Source organism: Hylaeus volcanicus, chromosome 6 (assembly GCF_026283585.1).
Source record: "Hylaeus volcanicus isolate JK05 chromosome 6, UHH_iyHylVolc1.0_haploid, whole genome shotgun sequence".
Classification (NCBI taxonomy): domain Eukaryota; kingdom Metazoa; phylum Arthropoda; class Insecta; order Hymenoptera; family Colletidae; genus Hylaeus; species Hylaeus volcanicus.
In genome coordinates this window covers 19313694-19333453 of record NC_071981.1, presented here as the reverse complement: position 1 = coordinate 19333453, position 19760 = coordinate 19313694, and the positions used below count along the sequence as shown (strand labels likewise).

The 19760-nt window shown below is 42.7% G+C and overlaps 1 non-coding gene across 1 annotated transcript; it reads left to right on the top strand.

Annotated features, from left to right (window-relative positions):
* Positions 1 to 17311: 17311 nt before the first annotated feature.
* LOC128879140 (U6 spliceosomal RNA) lies at positions 17312 to 17418 on the top strand. Its single transcript, XR_008457573.1, has one exon. It is a non-coding gene; the product is annotated as a U6 spliceosomal RNA (small nuclear RNA).
* Positions 17419 to 19760: the final 2342 nt, after the last annotated feature.

Here is a 19760-nt window from a genome sequence, read left to right as displayed (position 1 = left end):
ATTCCGATTTTCCTTCTATTTTTTGCTAGCTGTTAGCTTCCAATTTGTACCGGAAATTGAATAAATATTAAACCGACGGATGTGTAATTTTTGTACCGGTGGAAGAAAATATTTTTTCGAAAAATGTTGGTTCTCGAAAAGCAAGTATATTTAAATATTGTTCGAATACGGCGTCGTTGCAGATATGATAACATTACCTTGGCTAATGTAATTTTCCGCGCAACGGAAAATTTAAAATAATACCTCGTAAAACATGCAAGGAATGTTGCTCATTTCTCTTCGCAAACAAAATGTGTTGTACCGGTAGTAAAAGCTTTCGCAGGTCAAGAATGCAAAGTACAATTATGCACAAGTCAAATCACGTAATAAGAGATATTGACTAAAGTAATGCGGTTACGATGACAACGCAAAAACATAGAAATTATATGCTTTATATACTACATACAGCTTTAGAAAATATCAATGTCAAAAAGATTGTGTGCAGTGGAATTGAAATTGCTTTGTTTTTCGATGATCTCTTTGTCTCGAGACTCTTTCACAAATTCTGGTTCCGTCGCGTTTTTCCATTTCACATAGCAGAAGCGTAGAAACGTCCAGAAACGAGTTTTAGCGTGACGTCACGTTGCTCAGCGTGTGACATTTTCAGGATGGCATTTTCTTATTAGCCGGCACACTCTCATCTCGTGGATCCTCCTCCACTTTTCTTAGTCGTTCTCATCTGAAAGGAACGCACACAGAGTGGAACAAAGGTGCTCGTGCTATACAGGGTGTCCTTGTAACTCGTGGCACAATTGAAATGGGGATGATTTCTCGTACAACGGTAAGACGTAAAATAAATAAATGACAGTAAAATGCAGAATAAAGTTATCTCGTACGAGATTCTAGAGATTCTTTGAAAGTCTTTCGAAATTTTTATCGTTCCGAATTATTCGTATTATATTTTTTCACCTTCGTTATATTTTGTTTCGTTACACTTATCGATTCTAATAGCTGTATTCCTCACAGTTCGTTACCGTGCAATTTTCGTCGATAACAAACCGTTCCTCATCCATAGTCACTGCCCGTTTAGTCGCATACAACGACGGCTGAATGATAACCCATGATATGCCTGTAACATAAGTCGTAAATCGAGCATACCAAGCAATGCAAAATATTACTTCCAATCAAAGTAACATAAACCATAATGCAAGCTAATACGAAACAATATAAAATAATACAAATCCACCACTTAAATATCTAATTTGAGAAGTCTCGACAAACGTTGAGCAAAGGAAAGTAATGCAAGGAACATTCTGCCAAATCAAGTTAAAAAACTAACCAACCAGTCGAATTTACATAACTGTTATTTCGCAATCTTGAACAGGTTACAAAATCCTTATTAATGTTAGTAACATATTACGCTTCACACGTCATTAGTAAATTTATATTTATCGATTCCACGCTGTATGTATAATTAATGAATAATATATACTATACGCGATACATATTTATAATACTTTGTTTCGATAAACGACTAAATTAATCGCAATTCCGTTGAGAAATCGTTATCCTAAAGCTGCAACCCTCTCACGAGAGTCGCAGATGTAGCTTCTCGAATCCGTGAGCCAACGTTTCATTTTCACCCTCCTGTAGCCCCCGAGTGAAACAAAAGCTCAACGTCGCCAGGAAGAAAGCATACTTTTTAGCTGGTAACGGTACTCGAACCGATGTACACGATTTGTTCTGTACTGTTTACCGTACACTGAAAAAGGAAGAATGCCAATGCCCCCGTGAAAGAAAAGGCCTGCCGGCCGACCGCGCGGGGTTCTGCTTAGCACGTGTACAACCGTGTCTTTCCTTCCGAGCGACAATAATAATGCGCGCATACGTACCGTCGTCTGTACATCTGCTGGACACTTGGCTAACTTTTCCCTTTTCTTCCTACCTCCCTTTGTTACCGTATCCTGTCTTTAATCGTGGTAACGAGACGTCTCTCTCGCCGCGGGGACGTCTCCACGGACACTTTCGAAACTTTCGACGCGTCGGATTTTGTTCCAGTTGCTCGTTTCTTGTTCCGCGTGGCGCGCGTATTGAAACGCTTTTATTTAACAGCCGATCGAAACGCTTGTCGTTATATACATGTATACGCGTGCACCGCGAATGCATAAAGTGCACAAAATCTAGCGATAGGCGATCCGTCGCACTCGAACGGGCACGATCGATCCCATTTTCGGATACGCGAAACATTGCTGGCCGAGCACCCGTTTCCTCGCGGCACAATGTAACATAAATCGTAACCGCTCCGAAAGATACCCGCGAGATTTCATTTTCCATTGGTCGGTCCAATCATCCCGGGTCTGGCATTGTTTACAAACGACAGCGGTGAGTTAGGGGGGCAGGGCAACCAGCAATTCGCGAGAGCCCAGGCGAGCAGATAGCCGCGCGCGTATCGTCGAGGATCGGAGTCGGAATCGATAGATCGGAGCCGCAGATCGTTCCAGGAATCGTTAAAGGCCAAGGCAACGACATGCAGCCAGACGGGCATACAAGCGATACGGGTAAATGCACGCTCGGCAAACCGGACGGAGCGCAGAGCCAGCGTAACGTGCGCCACACGGTAGCTTCTCGTGCGAAAAACTTGCGCCGTTAACCACTACTCTTGCTCCTTTACGCCCTACACTCTACGGAAATCCCACCGAAAAACTAACCGAAACACCTTTTTCTTCAAGAATTTTCTTGAAAATATCAAGCAAATTTTATGGGAGCTTTCTTCGATGGAAACATCGAAGACAAGTTTCTCGATCGATTGCCTTCTTGAATACTGCTAATAAATCGTTTTTTATATTTTGCAGATACGTCCATGATTTATAAAAATTACTCCGAAACGAAAAATACATTGTAATCCAGTTTTTCTGGAATATTTTGGTCGTTGCCGCACAGGGAAGCTCGCGTGTTCGTTTCGGACGCAATGTGGCGGAACGATGCTATCGCTGGCGCTCGTATCTCCGGATGTCTAGCGATTTTGATGCTGGACGTGGCTCGGGAGGTCACACGAATGGAACATGAATGTAAAACTGAAACCGCTATTATCGTACGAACTTAACCGTATCGCGTACGCCGCGACTCGGTTTGAGGAGTTTCGTCACGTAACCGCAGAGTTGGTGCATGTTCCAGTAAATATGATTAAGAAGTCATCTCTAACAGCGAAACTCTATATAAATTAAAACCGCTGAGATTAATTTTAGTATTATATCGCGCAACAGCTGCGACAGATCCGCTTTGCAATCTGTATTTTAATTTGATTAATTTATGCGGGTGACACGATCCTCTATTTTCAGCTAATCGCCTAATTTCAATAACCACCTTGCATCTCGTAGTCTTTTATGTAACGAGGATATAGTGCGAAGAACTCGAAGACCTGTAGCCTTGCTTTGTAATTCTGAATCTATTACGCGTGCATGCATCGAATATGATAGAAGTAGAATTTTATAAAAGTTATTCGAAGTCTTGCCGCTGCTTATGTTTTTAATCGTTTTAAACATTACCGATAAGTATGGTAAGAAGTTCCCGGAATTGTTGTTTACGATTTAAACGTGTTACATAAACTGACCTGAATATTTCTTCTAAATTACGCCATATTCGCGCATTATTCGAATACTTGATAATTTAATTAATCTATCTCGCTCAACGTCCTCATTTTTTATAAGCAGTTTCGCGGTACAATTAGAAGTCGACGTCTACGTGTGCTCACGTATTATGAGAAATCACTTTCTCGTTCTGTCGGATTTTTAACGTCTGGCGCCACGTCGATTAAAACTTTCACGTGTCACCATTAATTTCGAATATCCGATAAATCCGTTCGTTACGTAACCTTTTGCTACTTCTTTCGACGTCTCTCTATTTCACACGATCGGTAATCTCGAAACGGTTGCAATGAGTAGACGAGTCCAGCGTTCCCACCATTCGTGTATATTTCAATTAAGAACTGTTCACTTTTAATTTTCATAACCTGGTAATGTAATTTGCAAGCTATGCTGCAGCGTGTTTCGACATATCGAAAGACACTAGCACGCTGTGCAATTCAATTGAAATTGTACTCTAAGGATTTGCTGTGACATTAACAGGACACGTTATACCTACGATAGATAGTATACGTGTATCTGAATATTTAGTCATACATAAATATGTATATTACAAATAATAACATATACAAATGGATAATACAAAGTACAGGCTACTAGCGCATTAACGATATGCTAAGACATGGCATCATCGCTATTACCGTTCAAGTAGGAATGACTCAGTTTAACATTTCACTGTTATTCGAGCAGAATATTTCACCGATTTCCTACCATTACTTGGACGAACTGTGTAAAGTTCGATGCAATTAGCGATGGAAACACGGTTCGAAGTATTGGACGTTATGCCTTAGCAACATTGTTCTGATAAAAGATACTTCAAGAAAGCTTTGATACTCGTTGAGATTAGCAGTCCAGTGTCGTCTAAGCAAACCATGTGCACGACTAATTGAAATTACCGTTAATTAAACTCAGTCATCGTGTGATTTCATAGCTCTTCCCTGTTCTAACAGGAATTTTCTTGCGTCGTTAACCATGGTAGGCGTCGAGAGTACCTGTTCCACAGTCGCTGAAACCTGCTCTCGCGATGCTAAATCAATGGGCTCTGCAGAACGGTATTCAACATTTTACAATTTACGTCTGAATCGTCTATATCCACGTTATATATTATTTCATCGTTTTACGACGCTTCCTTTTTTCTGTAACCTTTTTACCAGTCGAATGATCCATCGTGCGGTCGTCGATAGGACATCGGCGAGCGTAAACGAGTTTGCTGAAAGTTTACACAGCGCAACACGACGGCCAGGAGCAGCACCGAGAAACCATTATCGTCTATGGGGACGTATTCAAAGGGTCATGCACATACGCGAACGAATGCAATGACACTAACGTCTTCGACTCACCCGCCGTGTTCAAAGTACAATGACTTTCGTGAGTCGTGCATCGACGGCCATCCGCTGCAAATGCCGATGCGCAATATTACGCGAAAACATCTGGCAAGGAAACGAACGCGGCGCTGCGATGTATTCACCGAGCTTTTAAGAACGTCGGAGATCATCCGCGAGAAAGAAAAAATCCGAAAGGATGGTCTGGTGGCGTGTCATCGTTCCTGCGACATGTTTTCGTGCCTCAGCTCCCCGGCTCAAAAAGATCCGAATACGTGCCTTCTAGCTTCTCTTTTTAAAATTGTGTAAACCCGAGAAAGTTCCACGTTTCTGTGTATTTTTCTCTAAAACAGATCACCGACATCGACTGTCGTAATACTCTATCTGATGAAATGTATTTACCATAGAAGGATACGTGATACCCAGAAAAAAATTGTCTTATCAAGTTCTATCGCGGTTAGCTCAGTTTGCTTTGAAACTTCTCGCGGTACCCGAGAAGAACTCACCGACGCGTACACCTATAGGAACTCAAATATTCACATAGACAGATATACAATCTCCAGGTTTGGGGTTAAGAATTGTTTGCTCAATCGGGATGGATCGTTTAAAAATTTCAGAAGGCGGAGTACTGTTTCTATTCGAGGCAATACAAATTCGTAGTTTACCAGAAAAGAAGACATCAAATTCGAGCCGTTTAGGCATGTGCAACCACTTGAGCAGCAAACGTTTGGTTCCAAGGCGTTTGGCGGCTCTCGTGGCTTCGCTATCTCTTTGATGCTCAGCCCACATGCCCAGGACGCGCCGAACAAGCTTGAACGCTCCAGGGCGTCCTATTTTCTGATGTTAACTTTTCCAAAGTCTTCTTCAGAGTCTCAGTGTTGTATTGCGGCCTAGTGTTCGGAAGGATCTAGAAAAAATTTCGTCTACACGGCCCTCGAAATCGGTTAGGAAGTGTTTCCACGTGTGCACCGCATGGTGCAGGATATAATTGAGCCGATCATTGCACAAATCGATCAACTCCATAAGACAAAATGTTGTTGTATTAGGTAGACTGGAAAGCAATGTCGTTTTTGCGATTTTAAATCCTTGTTTATCACTCAACAGCTTGATTTTTATCTTTTATTGAAAATTTGCACACTAGGTGGCTGTTGATAACGAGGACGATTACATAATTGCTTAAAAATAGAAATTCATCAAAAATTTGTTTGAATTTAATGTAAAAGAAACGACATTACTTTCTAGTCTACCTAATATTTACAATTAAAATTCCCTTTATAATACTTATGAAACTTGTTATATATATTTATTTATTTAATGCATCAGCTTGTAAGCCGATCGATGAATGAAAAGTACTTGGTTTGGTAATCGTGATCGTGTTGCAAGCATAGACATATTAAGTGTATGGTTGTAAGAGACCCGATCGACAACGCGCTTAGTCGAGACAAGACGGAACGGAGACAAGATGGAGAAAGAGCAGTGCATAACGATGGCGACTTTAGCAAGGATTATGCTCTCGCTGTATAAAACCGTACGTGGGATAAACAGAGGCAAAACTATCCAGACGAGTGACTTTCACCCGATTGACTTTCCCTTTCTCTACCCGATACTCGCGCCTGTAATTCGATGTACCAGCATGCTGCCACGGAGATCAGGACTGTCTGGAACTGGTCCACTTCCGGTCTCCATCTTAGAGTCTGTCATTCATTTACCAGGCCACCAATAGTTTCGTGACTCACGCTGTTTCGTAGCGAAAATGATCCAACACTTTGGAGCAGTAACGTGCTGTCGTTTGCTCCAAAATTATGATGCGCCGAATCGTTTTATGACTAACGCTTAGGTTTACGTCAAGTGTGCACCGATACGTACGTAGCAGTTTTGCCCTTGATGACGAAATCGGTATCGACTCCACGGAATCGACTAATGACGTCAGTCCGCGGTGATGTCCAAGACGCTCGAGCGAGGAAGCATGCATTATGATTCTGTACCATAGGAATACGTGATCGTGCGCTCGTTCAAATTCTTCGGCACATTTCACGGAAACTTATCTAATCCAAGGTTTACGTCAGAACTCTTGCTTACGAACGTTCGATCTCGCCTGACACGCACACCGCGAATAATGAAGAGTTTAAAAGACAATCGCGGATGAAACATAGAATCGACGACATTGATCCTACTACCAACTCGTAGCGAAGAATACGTTGTAACACGAGTTAGAGAAAAGAAGTTATCTAAATATTTATGATTATGGTTTGCCGATAGTCGCTACAGGACGAGAATAGAAAGCAATAGCTTATGAATGCAAACGACCACGTCTGTTTTATATGCGTAAACGTTTCTGCCCAGAAACTTCCGCATTTTTCAAACGGACCTGATAACCGTCGGTATCATAAAATGAATTAGCATCGAAACAAACAGTTTCGAGTTTCATTGCGAACCATTTCACATTGTCTTCCGAGTGAAAATGGCGTTCAAAGAAAGTAAAATCTGACGAGCACGATCGTATTGCATCGTACGAAGAGTGAGTTGCGATATGCTTTACGAAAAATATAATATTTGTTTATTCTCGTTCTTTCGCATGATTTTCTGCGTGGGGTCAAACGAGGCACCTCGTCCCGTCAGTTATTCGTAAGCGTTCACGAATACTCTGACGTAAAAATTTTATGCTGAAACAACATCCTCGTCAATCTTTCTACAGTTTCTGGAATGTCTTCCTTTCCCCATTATAGTCACGAATCGCTACGGTCTTTTGTGGAACTTTCCACAGATATCGTTTACGGTGACGACGCTTATCACTGCAAGTGTATCTCTACGATGTTAAGCTCTGTTTACTGAAACATACACGGTAAGTAGTATGTAAATTGCTCTAGGACTCGACGCGATATCGGTTACAAATAATAGCAGCTCGTTTGCAGGAAAAATTGAGTAGATACGTATATTTAAATGGAACGTGAAGGAAAGACTCGTTTTATTTTCGTAATTCGGAGGGCAAAGGGTTGAGTCCTAATTTTGAAAATTTAATGGTGTAGACAAACAACGAGGTGCAAGCTTAGCACGGTTAATTCGCGAGTGGTGGTCGAACTCGCGTACTGGTCGGAATTTCGGTGAAATAAAAACAGTTTTGTCCCGAAAGGGTGGATTTAGAGGTTGCGACGAGAATGAGGGCTGCGCAAGGGAGCTCGTCCCAGCAGCTTGCCGGCGGGGACGTGATAATTATTAACACAAAGCATTTAAGCCGAGTGTTATGGCGGCCTATTTTAATCCGGGAGGTCTGTTTTCACCGTTGCTTTTCGGCCACTTCCGGTCCTGAATTAGAAGCGCCAATAAACGAAGGCCTCCATAGAGATCTCGTTGTTTGACCAAGTGCACGCCAGACACTCTGTGAGCGGCCAACGAATATTGGAAACGACGTGAAAAGGCCAATAACTCGGGGTGCTACGTGTCAGTCGCGAAGGATAGGGAACACCGGTGAATATAATTATTATTGTTACCCAATTGTTACCGAACCGTATTCGCGCTTTCAGGAATATTCGTTAAGTTATTTCGGTGCTACAAAGAAATGTGTCGAATTTCTCTCAGGTTCCTCGGGATAGCGCGAACTTAATTTTATCCACGGTAAGTGTTTAGTTTTCGAGAATTCGTGGATGTGCCTTATCAGACTCACTGGAATGGACTTCGTGTTCTGACGTTAAGGCATGGTTCTGGTTTATTGGGTGATAAAATGAGTCATGTTCGGGACGGTACGTTTTAGAAACGAACCAACGCACGGAATTCAAATTTTACATCACGATGTAGCAATATTTGTACTTGAAAAACTAAAGGTTATCGATTATGGAGGACCTTGAGCGGTAGCCTCCAAAACGTGATACCCGAATGTGATAAAAACGACGTCGAGAGCACTTCTAACGAAGAACAAAAACAACATACGTAATCTATGCGATCACTGTTATCGTCGGTACTAGATTTATCTAAGAGAATAAAAAAGGAAAATAAGACTGCTTTAAGAGGAACGAAACTTCGAGCTGGTCGCGAGTTATAATGCGTGTAGTGCACACGTGTTTTCCAAACAACCACATTTTCCCATCGAAGCGACCGTGATTTACAACGTCGAGAGTTTGCACGTGTCGTTTACAATGTCGAATATTTTTCTACAGCCGAGGGTTTAGGTTAGCTTTGAGAAGCGATTGGTTTGGCTTGGGTCAAATAGAATCCCAAAAGATTCCAGCCATATGGAATTGCTCGAGTATCCCTTGGCCTTCCGTTACCTGAAACTCAATTTGGGGTAAATGTAGAAATTCTAAGGGCGATATCGAGTATCCATCTCTACGGCGTTTGCAAAGTTTAAAAAAAAAAAGGAACGACTATTAAGGTAATTAATCGACGACGATCACTTCTTAATAATAACTGTGTAGATACGCAACAATAATAAGTTTATTATACAGAGAAGAAGCTCGTGGCAAATAGGTAAAACCGATCTTGCTTCCCATCACTTTTTTGCACATTGCATGCACTACGATACAAAGCGTTCAACATCGCTATGCCTATATTCTGAACGTGTACACGTTCCACGGTTATTTACTACAATATCGAAAGAATTTACTGTACGACGGAAAGCAAAAAAGTATTCAATCTCCAGCGCGCACTTTATCGCAGGAAGTGTTCAGTGTAATGCACGGTGTACGCGCACACTTGAGACTTATTAACGTTAACCAAGGGACGTTGAAGATGAAAATTGCATGAAAAACATCGTTGCAGGGAGTGCCCGTTTCATCTACAAAAAGTTGATTGGGATTCAGGAAGGGACTGAAAAGTACAGCTCGTTAAAGTTAAGCGACTTCAAAGGACGTCCTCTGGTTTAGAAAATAAGCTTCTTCCTGAATTTTTTATTCGAACACTATCGATAATAGTCTTTACTTTTTTCGGTTATATGAACCCAATTAAAAAAATAATTATTTAATCGATGTCCACGTTGATTTTCCATTGACGTTGCAACGTGCACGCGCTAGGAAGAAAATCGCGTCATGGAAATCCCCGTGGAGGCAACATTGACCTAAACTCGTAACGTTAATTATGTCATTTTATTTAACGATGCACGGCGAAATGGGAATTCTCCTTAACATAAATCGTTTCTCAGGCCTTTATGATTTTTATGACTTTACGAGTGACTCAATTCATCAGAAGATAGTAAATCGGACTCAATGGAAGATAGTAAAGGAACGTTTGAAAGTTTCGTAGGCGATGCCTTATTCTGTTTATGCCATTGGGAGCATAGCATCGAATTATAATAAAATTATTCTTGGCGCCTATATCGCGGCGCGCCGGCACTATTGAAAGCACCTTTTCAATCGGGGGTCAGAGAATCAAGCAGCGTGGACTTTCGCTGCTTAAAAAGTCAAATACGCATATCGAATTCGGTGTAACAAAAAAAGATCGTCGAATTTATACAAAGCTATGCACTCGTATGTGGGTTAACTCGTCGATACATATGTATGGGAGAATGTCGAATAAAGTGAAACACGTCAACGACATCGCGCTCTTGCATTCTCCCCGAGAAAAAAGGAAAATATTTTCCGTTCGTTGCATGGACAACGTATTTCGAACAATAATCGCGGACGCCGCTCGCTTTGGAAATGCTTATTTGTCTCGTTATCTGTTATATTGACAATTCGCGAACATACAAATCAAATACACGAATCGATACTCACGACGAACGTTTTTAAAGAACCTTCGATATAAATCATCGCGTTTATTTAATCGTTTAATTCAATTTTGCAAAGTCGATACGATCGCGCGACGGCATTAAAAACAAATCAAGCTTTCTTATTGATAAGACCGTTACAGAGACTTGCAATAAGGAAACGCTGAGAAGATTAAAACCTTCGCGTAGGTTGTACTGTTCGTGACGATGATCTGACCTGCTTCACCGCTAATTTCACACTCCCTTAACGAGATCTTTATCGAGGACCCATCATGAACATGCTATTATCTCGGTCCGATCGTTGCAATTAAGGATCATCGCTTTTTGTTCAGGAATTGGAGCCTGCGTCAAAAAATAAACGAAACTCTTCAACGAGCAATTTTGTAATGTAATTTCGTGATTATTTTCTCGATATCCAATTACGAACGCGAAGTAAGTGGATCCCAATTAGTTAACGTTTACTAAAAATCATTTCACAGGTCTACCGTACCGATCAAAACGTAATTCATCACGATTGCTTAATTTATTATCGAGCCAATTGCTTTTCTTATCGATTTTATGATTAATATGGCTACAATAACATGTTTCTCGAGTTTCGTCGCGTTTCGTAATCGTCTCTCGGATATTTTATTGAAATTAGGCAGGGATTTGCTCCTTCTCGAAACGAGCTCGGCCAACAAAATGTGAAAATATATCCGCCCCTATCCAGAAGCAGAGAAATCGTCTCGTGTCTCTTTCAACGTTCCCTCTGGAAAATTTCACTCGTTCCCGAAACTCCCATTAAAGGAGGTATTCGAACACGGTCTCGGTCGTTTTCAATTACGTCTAAGACCGTCACGCCTCATTTGCACACGCATCGGGGTCCCTCGAGGGACGCCAGCTTTTAAGCCCAAAAGGAAACGCAGCCAGGGATAAATATCGAGTCTAATTAGAGAAGCGAAAGTTTGTCGCCGAGCAGTTCCATAAGTCAGCCCAGCACGACGACCCGTGACCCCAATGGCGGGCCTTACGAGGGCCTTTTTTTTCGCGAGCCACATGTGAAAACAGACCTGCCCACCCCCGTAGACGTTGCAGGTCCTTCAACGGTCGCTTGGGGTTCGTTGTGGTCGTGGGAAAGACGCCCCAGCCTTGGAATCTTTTCAAAGGCATTACATCAATCCACGTCGACACGAAACCCTCCCCCCGAGCCTTCTTTTTATATCAGACCGTACTCCCCCTCGATGAAAGTATCGAAGTTCCAACGGAAAGCGAGCTTTCTTCGAAAATTCGATATTTCAAACGTTCCTGCGCGCCTTTAATCAATTTTAAGGGATGGGTGGGGATAGGAAAAGGTAGCGCGAAGAAGTTCCTGGCCAATTGTTATCAAAACACGGTGCCTGCATGTGCGTCGCATCCCCGAGCACCGTGGTAATTTTCTGTTAGTCGTGAGGGCCTTTGAACACGGTATGCAAATGAGCAAGACACACTTGGCGTTACTGGAACTGCAACATAATATTGTTGATAGTTTCATAGGTTGATACTCCATCGTTTAGATCCTTCGCGTCGTCGTGGCGTGACTCGAGAAATGAAACACCAGGCATTTTGAAATTTGCATTTGTATGGAATTAAATTAATTTACACGCTGGCACGGGGAGAATAAAGGTATATGTCGTTTTATTTGTGCAATAAAAAGGGCAATTGAATTTTTGTTAACAGTTTATATTCGACAAGGACAAATTTCAGAAGCGGTTCCATTTGGAATTTTAAATACTTTCCTATTCTCAGCAGTCGTTGCTAAAATTTCTAACCGTCTGCGAAACACATTCATTTCGTTTCGAAATGCCTACGCCAATGCGCAGAGGTTCTCGCAAGGGGTTCGTAGGAGGCACCACCTGCGTCTTTCGTCTCTGGATTCGGTTCGGGTGGACGGGGGTGCGGTATAAAAAAAAGAAGAAGAAGGAAAACAGAAGGGGAAACTCCGACGGGAAAGAAGATAGGACGATACACACGCATGTGTCTAGCCTCTGTTCATGGTTGTCGGGGCCCTGAAAAGGGAGGGCCCCGTTCAGGGGGTTGGGCTCCAGAAGTCCCATTTTCAAGACGCACACGCATCGCCGATGACGCACGTAACATCCATTCCATAGCCTCCTGCCCTCTAAAAAGACACCTGTGTGCTCGACCTGTTCCTAGGTATACAGCCATTCGTGTATGTTTATTTATCCGAGAGAGGTGGGGTGAAGGCGTCCTGCATTATGAAATATATGAATGCTTTCACGACGGGGTTGAACGGGGGATGGGGCACCGGTTCAGACATAACGACTCGTGAACGCCTGGTGTCCCTGGCTTGTGGAAATCTCGACCTTTCGGGACTGTAATTTCACGCGATACGCATTTGTCAGAAGGAACTAAGTAATTAAGTCTCTGAAATACTAATCAATGGCTCGTAGCGTTAGGCTGAAAGGCCATCGTCGATCATGTTGAACAAATGAACTAAACAATTCGTGTACGAGGAGTTAACTCGAATTTACGATGAAATCTCTCCTTCGCTGTCTTATGACGCATGTGTACATGTAAGTATATAAGATTTAATTTCGCAAAAAACCTTGTGTTCGAATATTGAAACGAGTAACTGTATATGTAACTGTACTACGTATCCGTTAGAACCATTCAACGAATTACCCTGCGTAATATTTATGTAATGTACGAAACCGTCGTTCCTTAATTCCACCGGACACCTGTGTACCTGAACAACCTGCATAGCCGAGAATGAACGTCGGTAGTTATTTATACGGAGGGTAGAAACTGCGGTCGATCGTCGTTACCGAGCGTTTCGTGAATGCTACCAGCGGGGGGAATAAAGGAAGACCGGATTCGAGCCTACAGATTTCGATGCATAGGGGTGTAAAGATCCGTCTCGATGACTCCTACCTGCACACGATTCCATCTTTTCCTATTTCTCTAGCGGGGTTTGTACCGTCTCTTAGATCCACCTTTTGAGAAACGCAGCGTGTATTTGTGTGGACATGTGTACTCATTTCGCTTGAATGGTTGAGACACGTCTGGTATTAAATTTCTTTCAGCATGTTAAGAGCACAGAACGAATATTCTATTTAGTCTTGAAATTATTTCAAAAATGAATCAGAGAATCTTTCCTGGCGATTAACTCTTCGAGTCACACTCTTCAAGGACTATAAGAGAAAAATAAAGGAAAGCTAAGCAAAAGGTGGGATAGTTTTTGTCGACCCACCTAACTTCAAAGAGTTAAACTCCAACGAGACACTCGTTACCCCTACGCGACTTTAGGTTTTATCGCTCGCGTTGAAACAGCCGACGATAATTACATTGACGAATGCATCGAATGATAACAGCGTATCCAAGCGTGATTCCTCGCCCATACCGAGGAACGGATCAACAAGCGTCGCGTAAAAACGCTCGGAAAAGATCAGAGCTGACACGGGCAACCGAAGAAAAAGTCACGGGAGAAAATCTTCCAACGCTTTCCCCGTGTCGATCTTTTTTATCTTGTTTAGCGAGTCGATTGTATCGGGGCATCGGAATATTTATAGATCGTTGCCCAACACGGACTAACGGACAAACGAACCTAAATCTCCACGACACGCAGGCCCGATTTTACGTGAAAGCTAAACGATAGGGGCAGTTCTTGTCATGACCGCCTATAGAATTAAAAAAAAAATCGAAACGTTTGTAAAAAAAAGTACATTTACCATATCTGACATTATGTTACTATACTTACCGTATCACGAATGGATTCAAATGGTCGACTACAAAAAAATTTGACAAGTCGTAGCCCCAAAAACATGATTCGTTTTCATGGAACCGTTCGTCGTAACCGTGGACGATCAACCTCGAACCAGCGACTAGGCCTTATCAATCATCCTCAAACACCCCCGGAGAAATATTAGCCGGGATAAGATAAAAAAAAAAGCGTAAAAATAAACAGTTGATAAGCCGGCAGCCATTCGCGCTGATTTAAACTCGAGACTGGCTCGATACCGCTGGGGAATTGCATTTCCAAAGCGTCGATTACACCCGTTCGCAAACAACGCTGAAATTAATCTCGCGTGCCCGTACTGCCAGTGACCTGAGAGTTCGCGATATGTCGTTGGTGATCCCGATTGCGAAAGGTAAATATTTTCGGTGGTTAAAGACCCCAGAGGCGTTGAGAAACAAGTTAATTGAGATCGGGCATATCGCTGGAAGTTCGTAGAATTCCTTTTCGACCGCGGAACCCGATCGACAGGTGAACGATTGGATCGTAACTGTTACGCGAGCGAGGAAATTTATTATTTTTATTTACCTTCCGATAAAAATTTGCCAAACACTGTACGAAGAGTATATAAAATTCAGAATACGCGGACTATTCTGTGTCATCGATAGCAGCGTTTGCATTTCGCGAGACATTTCAGAAAAGGAAACAGCTCCCCGAGGCAATTAGCGTCAGGTCCGTATTAGTCTAGGTCCTTCGCTGCTAAAAACTCTAAATTTACGTGTTTCTCGAACGAGGGATCGTAGTCGGATATCAGGTAAGAGGGCCCGTTAGGAGATACTTGTTCAGAAAATTCGAAATTACGTCCCTCGTCCAGCAGATTACGGTCCGAGATCAGGCAAGGAACCAGTCCCCTCGTTCGGTCGTTGATGTCTCCGGGTTCTACGAGCTTCGATCCCTTCGTCGTTCGCACAGAAAATTATAGCTGCCTCCCTTCCTCGTACGAGTATTGCTTACGATCGAATGAACAAATTCATCTCTCATTCGCCTCCCGTGCCTCTCTACCCTCTTTCATTCTCTTCCGATCCTTCCTCTGTCGACGGAGCACTTTCTCCGCCTCGAATTCTAGCTTCGTGATCGCGCACGAACGAAAGTCGGAAACGATCGTAAGAGTTTCTAATTTCGACTTGACCTTCGGGAAGTGGGTTAAATCATAGAGCCGCTACCTGTTTGGCTATTTTACTTCCGCCACATGGATCGCTCGAGTGCGCGGACAAAGGTGACTCGTCGCGAACGAAGTTCTCGTTCCTTTCGTTCGCGATCAACGAGTTCGAAACTACTGCGCGCTCGTAATGGAAGTTCTTCGTAATTCAAATTCTAACATTCAACGTTTATGTAGATCTGCGGCGATCAAGGTACGGATCGGTAATGTTGAGAAGTTACATCGTGAGTTATGTCACGTTAACGTTCGATTGCGCGAGGTTTTTTTTTGCAGTATCGCGCAAATTAGAAGAGAGTGCACATGTCATACAAGAGGAATTGCACGATTGCGCAAATACGAGGTAAAGTCGAAGGCTGCTGGCTTTAACCTCATTTAGAGTCGCTTCTCTTTTCATTTTAAATGGTACGCACTCTGCTGCCTACGAAAGATAATTTATACGTTTTCAAGGTTTAGTCTTATCGGTGAACCATCGAATAATGCGTGTATTTCTTCGGGAGTAAGCAATCGAATTTGAAATACTTGGACGATGTAATCGACCACCGGCTGGGATGGATCGACCGTTATCCACGGAGGTTACCTTTTTTCCATAATCAAGGCTCGGGTTACGATGAGATAACATCGAAGTAACGAATGACTGACGTTTACTCCAACTTGGGCTTCGGTAGAGCTTAAAATTGGTCGCTTTCTCGACGCAAAGTGAACACATCCGGCACCCATAAAGCGTACACCATGCACACATACTCGTATACATGAACGTGAATTAAAATTTTCTACACGACGTATGTCCATCGCGTATGTACGATAAAATATAACAAATGTACGTACACGCCATCATTTACGTTCATGAAATCCTGATGAACACGTATAGTGGTCGAATTCGAATAAAAATCGTCGGAACTTTTGTGCGTAACATCTTAAAGCACATCCATACACGCGTAGTAGCTTCTATAAGCTTGCGTAATAATTTGAAGGGAACCCAAAACTCGCGACCAAGCGTAGAGATTATTTAAACGAAGTTGCTTTACATATTTGCTCGAAGGCCGACAAAGACATGGTGGCAAACGTAAAAACTAGTAGCTTAGTGTCTAAGACATGATAGCAAAAGGAGTTTTAAATTTAATACGAAACAAATTCACAGAAGTAAACAGTACCCTGTTTTCCGTTTTAATTCGAGTAGCCTCGCGAACAACCGTGAATGCGCAAATTGTGTTCGAGCAATACTCGAAACGCTGAACGAATACTTTTTTCGAGAGAGCGTTCGTTCGATCCGCGATTTGAGATCGGTCGTGGGCATAATGCGAATGCAACGGAACACAAGCGTGGCCCGGCTTAACATACTTGTACTTGTACCGGAAAAGAAATTTTATCAAGTACCTATCGTCGTCATTTCTTTTCCACGAGGCAGGAACGAGGGAATCCACGCACGCGAAGAAATACGAGAGGGCGAACACGAACACGAGAGAAAACGAGTACCAACCAACAGGAGAAATGACATCGCATCGGTTCGATATTTAGTGAAATATGAGCGAATGTTTCTTATTTTTATCGTTTGAACAACTGGCACGAACTATTTTTATTTTCTGACATGTAAGGAAAAACGTAAACGCACGAAGAGATTACAGTCGTATAGATCGCAGAATATAGTACGCTTAAATCTCGGTAGATGGCGTATCCAGGTAAGAATTTCTCGCGAGCGCTCCACCCAGCCATCTTTTGTATATATACGGTTTCGAGATCGAGCCTGTTGTACTTGCTTCGGCAGTACATATACTAAAATTGGAACGATACAGAGAAGATTAGCATGGCCCCTGCGCAAGGATGACACGCAAAATCGTGAAGCGTTCCACATTTTTTGCAACTTTTGCATTTCATCAATTTTCTTATATACGAGTACTATTTATATACAGGGTGTCCCAAAAGTCGCGGAGGAGCCGGAAACGGGGGGTAGCTGAGACGATTCTGAACAAGAATTTCCTTTGCAAAAATGTCGGATGGGGCTTCGTTAAGGAGATATTAACCGAAAACCCCGACCAATCAGAGCGCGCGTAGACCGTTCGAGCGGCCGCGGTAGCGAAGGCTACGCGCTAGGCGGCAGCGTCAATGTCCTTCTATGCACGTCGAGTCACTTGTTCGCGTACAAGCGCGGCCGCCAACGCGTAAGCCTTCGCTACCGCGGCCGCTCCAACGGTCTACGCGCGCTCTGATTGGTCAGGGTTTTCGCTTAATTTCTCCTTAACGAAGCCCCATCCGACATTTTTGCAAAGGAAATTGTTGTTCAGAATCGTCTCAGCTACCCCCCATTTCCGGCTCCTCCCCGACTTTTGGGACACCCTGTATACTCAATTTCGTTTACAAAGATACCACGTATTTAACCAGCATAAATTTTGTGCTTTAATCGTTATATTATCGATTCCAGCAGGTCTATGTATACCATTCTCTACATCTCGTTAATTTCTGACACATCCTTGGCAAAATTGTCCTACGATCCAACAAACATTCAACGCGTAACCTTGTATTAGGTTGTCCCGAAAGTTTCTTTCGCGAGTTGCACTCAATTATTTTATGTGGTCGTGTTTCTATAAATAGACAATCTAATTTCATAGATATTCATGTTGTAACAGTAATGGAGCAAAATGAATCGTGCACAATTCAGTAATGTAACATAAAACATAAACTATCGTGCATGTATTACTTATTAATAAAGCGAAAGAAACTTTTTGAACAACCTAATACTATCGTTAGGTGAAAAATGCTTCGAATCCTAGAGGGTAATCTAATGGATACAATGTTTCCTCTTCCAATTCCTTAGCCCTAACTCTTGATACTTCGACAAGCCAAGAGCTGTGGTCCAGCAGCGGCCATACCGAAGGTCTGACCTTGAAGGGATAAAAAATCTTCCCCAAGATGTCTCGAGCCTCGAAGGCACCTCTTCGTCCTGTCTCGCTTGGCCACGCATTCCCCTCTTTCTCGCGCCACTGGCTTTCCTCCACTCCTTCAATTAGTCACTTCCTCCTCCTTCGTTTCCGACGTTGCTCTCTCGTTTTCTTTCTTATTCTGTTGTGCTCTCTTTCGTTCCAGCTCTTGTTCTCTTATTTTCTCCCTTATTCTTTCGCTCTTCGAGTTCTCCCTCTTGCTTCCCTCTTTTCCACCTTACACTGTCTCGCCCTAACCAGTGGCGTAACCAGCTACTCTGAGATCATGCACAAAAACGTATAACGGTCTTCGAAAAATCGCTTTCGAGAAAGTAAACACTCTGTTTCACGAAAACAAAAACTTGTCGGATCAAAATAAATTCACCTCTAAAATATCTCTGGTGTAACGATTCATTTTGAAGTTCGTGTTTTGCACGCGACGAACATCCTTGGTTACACCACTGGCCCGAACGTTCTCTCTCGTTCCGTCACTCTCTTCCTGATTTCCTTTTTCGTTTTCTTATTCCCTCGCGCTCCATGTACCCTCTAGTCGTCTCTCTCCCTCCCGTATTCCTTCGATCCGTGTTTCTTCATCGCGCCCTTGACCGCCTCTCTGTCCTTTCAGCAGTGCCCAACGTGACTTTCATTTCTTCTCTTCGTTCCTATCTCTCTTCAACTACTGGATCGCTCCCCGCAGCCTTCGAAAGATCCCGCCATCTCGCTTCCACTCGATTTTCTCTCGTTCCGTCTCACCAAATGATCTACAGCGTCTCCCTTCTCGTTTTGTCCAACATGGAACACGACTTCTCTCCTCCTCTTGATCGAGTGCTTTTATTGTACTCGCTCTTTCAGTCTTCGCCGTTGCTCTCTCTCTTTGTCTGCGCGACTCCCAGAGATGGGTAAAATTTTATTCGAATAAGAGATAACGATTAAGCATACCGTATAGCGATTTATTGCCTACGTTCATTTAATTGAACCGTTATTCGAACAAACCATTAGCAAAATTAAGATGTAATTATGTTTATGTTACAATGGAAGCATATGTTTTCCGATCAATGTTTAGCAACATTTATCGCCATTATTAAAGTAAATTGTAGCTTTTATCGAAGACGTAAATGAGGCCAGGCTGTGCTCCAAGAATACAAAATGAAAGTCAGAATGGAGGAGGCAAGAGGACGCCATTTTTTATAGATGCCCACAGTACCAGGTTATCTTTGGCTAGTATTGTTACGTACGTTGTAACATTGTATGTACATAATAAATTCATTAAGAAATTCTAGTCA